Here is a 7,196-nt window from a genome sequence, read left to right as displayed (position 1 = left end):
ATGCCTCTTTGCACACAAAAGCATAGCAAACAGATTTGCTGAAATCTAGCTCATCAATATCAGATTTGGTGGCAAATAAACATGCACTTTTCAATTTAATTTCAGAAGCAACACTAGATGGTTTATTATTAGGCTTCATTTGTTGCTCAAATTCTTTTGCCACAATCTGATTTTCACTCTTATTCTTCTCCTGTTGTGCTTTATTAGCTCTATTAATATCATATTTCAAAATGGAATCAGGAGTCATAGGAAGCAAAGTAATATTTTTATCCTTATGAACAAGAGTATAGTGATTGTTTCTACCATGGTGTACAGAATTTTTATCAAATTGCCATGGTCTACCAAGTAATAAGGAACATGCTTGCATAGGTACCACATCACAATCAACATAATCAGCATATGTAGAGATACTAAAATGCACACGAACAGTACGTGTTACCTTAACCTTGCCGCTGTTGTTGAACCATTGGATGTAGTAAGGATGTGGATGTGGTCTTGTGGTGAGAGAAAGCTTCTCCACCATCTCCATGCTAGCCAAGTTGTTGCAGCTCCCTCCGTCTATTATGACGCGCACAGAACGTTCCTTCACAACTCCCTTGGTATGGAACAAATTGTGCCTCTGATTTTGCTCAGCTTGTGTGACCTGCACACTCAAAACACGTTGAGCAACTAAACATTCATACCTGTCAGCGTCTTCAGGAGCCATGTATGCGTCTCATGATCAGAATCATCTCCACCATGTTCTTCACGTGTAATAAGAGCCAATGTCTCCTCGTCATAGTCACTAGCGGACTCATATCCACCATCCGCGGTAGCAATCATCACACGCGGAGATTTGCATTCTCTCGCATAATGACCTCCTCCCTTACAACGACGACAAATAATATCACTTGTGTGCCCTGTTGATGCCATGGAAGAAGAAGAACGCTGTGCAGGCCCCGCAGGTGCGCTCTTGGCAGATAATGGTGGTTGTGCCTGTTTTCTTGTATCACGACTGGAGGAGGCACCTAATTGAGGTGCTGGTGCAGTTGAAGTAGAAGATGCACGCGGTGTCCATGATGAAGGTCGGCCTGCAGAAAAGTTAGTTCGCCCCAATGCTTGTCGATCCTGCACTTCACGTTCAGCTTTACAAGCAAGATGGAATAAACGAGTGATATTAGTATACTCCTTATAGTCTAGAATGGTCTGAATCTCTCTATTTAATCCACCCAGAAAACGTGCAAGCATAGCTTCATTCTCCTCAACAATACCACATCTAATCATGCCAGTTTGTAATTCCTGATAATATTCTTCTACAGAATTTTTCCCTTGTCTTAAACGCTGCAATTTTTGAAGCAATTCACGTTGATAATATGGTGGAACCCAACGCGTACGCATAGTAGCTTTCAAAGCAGCCCAAGTAGTTGGAATAGGATATAATCTACAATGTTCAGACCACCATACACATGCAAAACTAGTGAAAGCACAAACAGCAGCAACAACTCGTCTCTCCTCAGGATATTGTAAACATGTAAATCGTTGTTCAGTTTCTAACTCCCAAGTAAGATATATATCAGGAACATATCTACCCTCAAATGGTGGAATATTCAATTTTAGTTTAGGAATATGGACATCATCTCGTACCTGAGGTGGTGGTGCAGGCCCACCATTACGAATATATACCTGAGGTTGACCTGGTGGTGGTGGTGCTGGTGGTTGCACGTAGTTCGGATTTTGATCAACCTCATCCTCATAATCTCCCACATAATAATCATCCTCCTGGGTACCAGCAGCAGCAGTAGCAGGAGCCAAAGAAGCACCAACAGCAGTAGCAGCGGCACCAGAATTTTGTCCTGGCTCAATAGGAACACGCTGTGCTTGTCCATACTGATTCGGAAGGGGGCGTAGTTGTTGTTGCTGCAGAGGTGCGACAGGTGCAGCCGGTGGTGGAAGATGCGCAAGCAGTTCATTAAATCTGTTATCGAGCTTTGTTTCGAACGTCTTCTCAAGGCCAGTAATCTTCTCCATGGCCTCTTCAAAATTGTTCAGCACATCTTGCACCTGTTCAGTCATCATTTGCTGAAACTTATCATGAAGCTCCTTGTTCGATAAGTTCTCCCAGTCAATCTCGTCGGCTTGTGATCCTGGCATGGTTAGCAGCAATAGAAACACACAAGAATATGATCCTACAGACTACTAAGAAGTGGTGGTGGTGTATCACAAATCCGTCAAGCAAATCTCAAATTCTTACCAGTTCTTACCCAGCAGCAGGCGGTGATTGGCAACCGTTGTAGTCAAAAACTCTCAAAGCTTGGATAGAGCGATTACCAGGGAGAGTCAAACACACGACGTAGATGTATGTGGAGCTGGGAAGGCTTATAGTATGGTAGCAAAAAGGGTCAGCAATAATCAATTCAGAGATGCAAAGTTGAATAAACGCTCAACGACGGTACTGTGCTGGTCCTAGGCTAGACTGTGCTAGAGACGCGAGCCTAGAACACCAACAAAATCACGGCGCGGCACGTAAACAAGGGAAAAGCACACTCTGAAGAAAAAATTCGCTCCTTTTTTTTTGCGAAAAATCACTATAATGGCGAGTGTCTCAAAACTCTTCCTAGGTCAAACTGACCGGATGGGCACGAAATTTTTTTTTCGACCAAATTTTTTTTTTCGACTGCCCGGACCCAAAAACTGGAAACGGGTCAAAAAAAACTTCCTATAATGGCACCTGTCTCAAAACACTCAGAAACACCTAAAAATAGGATAGCCAGAATTTTTTTCGAAAAATGCGTTTTCGAAAAATTTTGGGCCTAAACGGAGCGTGGTTTCCCGACTCTTTTTTTTCCGAAACCTACTCCGGCAAGGAAACACGAATCGGAAACTAGATGGATCTCGAAAACAAACCTAATAAGCAAGGAACTCAGATTGGTGGTGGATATATGGTGGTGGTATATGGCAGCGGTGGTGGTAGCGGTGGTAGTATATGGATATGGATTGGTGGTGGTATATGGACACAGATTGGTGGTGGTATATGGATACGGATTCGGAGCGGTGGTGGTAGATGGCAGGGGCGATGATGATGGTGCGGCGGCGGCGTGACAACTTATGACCAGAACTCGAAACTCTAAAAGACTAGACTCTAAGACCAGCAACTAGACCGATGATGCAACCGCAAATTCAACAAAGCAAAACCCTAAAAAGATTATGCAAAGGCTCAGATTGGTTCGGATATGATGAAGTAACCCTAATTTTTTTTGTGGCTTTTTCGTGGACTGTAGGTATGAAAAACAGACTCGATCTAAACTACGAAAAACTGTAAAATCTCACCGAGCAACCTGGAAATCTGATACCGCTTGATAGAGGCGGGGTGTCCCGTCTTTCGATGAGATGATGGATATCGCTTTGGTGGAAGTCGACTTTGACGATCCGACTACGAACATGCGAGGACGTCGCGCCTTAGCAATCGCTAAACCAACTCCGAGAGGTTATTGACCACGCCGGAGCATGATCAACCTGACCACGAGGGTCTGTTTCCTGCGAGCAAACGAAGAACAAGCAAGAAACTAAGATTGCAATCTGGATATTGCAAATATAAGATGAAAGCTTTATTGATCAAGGTGGGGTTCTGTGACGCCTTTGTCTGGTCGTTGAACACAAACGAAGTACGCGAAGTTGCAGCTATGGCGAACTTTTAATCTAAACAAAACCCCAAAGTCTAAACGATGCCCTAAGGGCTGTATATATGGAGGAAGAGGGGGGAATTTCGTGGCCCTTGGTGGAGGGGTCCGAAATCAACCCTATCTCTTGTTTCGCCACACATACGGACTCTAAAAATAGCATATACTTATGTATTTCGAAATTACATGGGCCTGGCCCAATAATAAGGTGAGGCAGCACCTAAAATAGCCTCGGGACGAAATTTATGAAGTGGCATCTTGTATATTTCGTCCATGGCTTCATGCACCCATTATGGTGGCTTCAAAGTCCTGTAATCATCACTTGTAACTCCGTTCTTGTTCCCCTTGCGCATGGCATCATCTCCATGCTTGTTCTTGCTCCAATGTTCATCCTTCTCCAAGCTAGGCCCTTCATTTGTAAGCAAAACAAATGTATCCAATTTAGGCAGCATCATATTCTCATGAACATTAGAATCATTACCAAGAAACGAAAGTACCTGATAATTTAATTGGCATGCGCGAGCTCTAGTAATTGGTCCCGTATATGTAGCAGTAGGGGCTGTGGGTGTAACAATGGTATTGATGTCCTCATCACTTAGGCTCTTTCCACTCCTTATTCCATAGTCCATCAAATCTTTACCCAAAACTTGAAAACTTCACAACACAAAACTCAACCGGAAATCTTATAAGCTCCGTTAGTGAAAGAAAACAAAACCACCAGATAAGGTACTGTAATGAACTCATTCTTTATTTATTCTCTATGGTTTATAAACTATTTTACTAGCCATAGATGCATCAAAATAAGCAAACAACACACGAAAGGCTTAATCTGTCAAAAACAGAACAGTCTGTAGCAATCTGTAACTAACGCAAATTTATGGCACTCTAAAACCCCTACCAAAATAGGAAGTCCTGGAAAATTTGTCTATTGATCAGAAGCAAAAAGAATCAACGCAAAAGCACGTTTCTGTGATTTAACAAAACTAATTTACTGCGCGCAAAGTTTCTGTTTTTCAGCAGAATCAAATTAACTATCGCCATAGGTTATCCTATAGGTTCTACTTGGCACAAACACTAATTAAAACATAAAAACACATCTAAACAGAAGGTATATGCAAATTTTTATTAAATAACATCAAAGAAAAATATTGGGTTGTGTCCCAACAATCGCTTTTCTTTAAAGCCTTTTAGCTAGGCACTGATAATTCTAATGATGCTCACATGAAAGACAAGAATTGATGCGCGAAGAGAGCATCATGACACACATGACAAACACATATAAGTCTAAAATACTTCCTATGCATAGGCATATTATAAGCAAACAAATTTCCAAGGCGATCAGAAGCTAGCATATCCAAGGAAGAAGAAAGAGACGATAGCAATCTCAACATGACGAGAGGTAATTTAGTAAGATAAAAATTTCTACGACCATATTTTCCTCTCTCATAATAATTACATGTAGGATCATAGGCTAATTCAACAAAATAGCTATTGCATAACATATTCTCAAGATGATCCACATGCATATTGTTGGTGGGAAACGATACCTATGGGATCACTGGAATCCCTACTACGGTTGCGGGGCGCGGAGATCGTGAGAAGAGCGGGACTAGTAGACAGCACAAAGGGGATTTACCCAGGTTCGGGCCGCAAAGATGCGTAAAACCCTACGATCCTGCTTTGGTGGATGTATTTAGTGTTCTTGAGCTCTTAAACTAGCTCTAGGTGCTGCCAGGTTCGAAAGAGACGAATCCTTCTTCAGTGCGCCATGGGCCTCCTTTTATAGGCGAAAGGGGCTGCCACAGTGGCACACAGGAGGTGGAAAGTGCTACACCGCTGTGAGCTTATCGCTGGTATTACAGGACAAAGTGCATTTAGTGTGAGTCTTAGGTGTCCCTTCACTTTATCGAGGGCGGGAGCGAGGCCCGTCCCGTCCATCGCCGCTCCTCCTTGCTTTGACACGCACCCTGGCCAGCGATGCATGCGGTGCCATGTAGGCAGACAGGCAGCTAAGATGGCGCGGTAGTGGAGCCTCCACGAGGGGCTGCATGTTTCCACACAGGTGCCTGCCCAGCTGGTTGGGTTGGCAGCTACATGCGAACGACAGCAGAGACTTGGCTGGCGTGGACCTGGCAGTGGCCCTGTTGGCGCGCTTGGCGAGGGCCTTGTCGGGTGGCCCGGCAAGGGTCTTGCCACGGCACGCCGTCATCCCTGGCAAGGACTTTGTTGGGGGTCTTGTAAGCTTCCTCGGTAAGAACCCTGCCGAGGATTATTGCCTTCCTATCCTCATTTGATCTAGACTATTCTTTGTCTTCACAAAGATCATCATGCCACCACGGAGGTGGCTTCCGAGCCCGATCCCAATGCGCTTGTCTAGCGTTGGTGGGCTCAAAGGTGGCTCGCTCAACTGGTGTGGGCGAGCTGCCCCGGCAAGGGTCTGCCCCGGCAAGGGTCCTTGCCGGGGAAACCTGCTTCGTCCATCCGATCTTTGTGGCCTTGGTCCTCGTCGTTGCTTTGTTTGTCTTGTGCCTTCGGCTTCTCTCTGGCTTCCCTTTCCTGCCCAGTTATGCATGGCCGTGGTGGGTGGCTCTAACTGCCCGTGCACAAGTAAAGGGGTCAAAAGCAGAGCCCCTACTTTTGTACACCGACAGGAGCCCCCGGGCTTGGCCATACATAAGTGCAGCACGTTGTTGGGCCAGGCCCAAAATGGTGCGTGGGCAGTTGGGGCGGATTTTTATGGCAGTAACTGTTCCGTCCACTGCGCTTCCCCACGACCCGCGTTGAACGCTCCACGTCGGGGTCGTGCGCGCGCATGACGGAAGCATGCTGGCGTCATCCCGTGGTGGACAGTAAAGAGGCGGCTTGCGTGTCTCTTTGAGACCGCAGGGCCGCTGCTCATTTACTGCCCTCGCTTGGGAACCGTCGTTCCATGCGTCCCACTGCACCTATCACTTGCGCCATGTCCGTTGCATGCACAATGCAGGGCGAATGACAGGCGCGCGGGATGTGGGAAGTCATGCGCATGCGTGGGTCGATTCCCACGCGCCTTCAATGGAGCGGGGAGGGCGGTTGACGGCCCCGTTTGCTGTCGCTTCAACAAGCCGGATTAGCCGAGAGGGGGCGGCCGAGCCTCGCCCCCTCCCCTTTATAAAGAGGGGAGCGGGAGGAACGGTGCCTCTCAACCCTTCGCCATCTACCTCTCCCCATTCCTGCTTCCTCCTTTCTTCTGCCATGGCGAGGGGGCGTGGCGACGCTTCATCGGTGGCAGCGAGGGTCTCAGCTCGACAATGCATCGCTCCTCCCCCAGAGCTCGTGGCGGCGGAGCCACCTATTAGAGGGAGGGGGAGGGGCAAGGTCGAGGCCACCGTGGCGCTCGAGGGAGAGGAGGACGGGGCGGCAGATCGGCTTCGCCTCCGCCAGCGGCCCCTCCTCCGGTGGAGGGCCACGTCGGGGACAACCCTTACGAGTTCTTCATCAGGCTGCGCCAGCCGCCGCACCATCGTCTTTGCCTCCCTACTCCGTTTGTGCGGGAGATGGAGC

The sequence above is a fragment of the Triticum aestivum genome, chromosome 5B (assembly GCF_018294505.1).
Source record: "Triticum aestivum cultivar Chinese Spring chromosome 5B, IWGSC CS RefSeq v2.1, whole genome shotgun sequence".
NCBI lineage: Eukaryota > Viridiplantae > Streptophyta > Magnoliopsida > Poales > Poaceae > Triticum > Triticum aestivum.
This window is presented reverse-complemented; position numbering follows the sequence as displayed.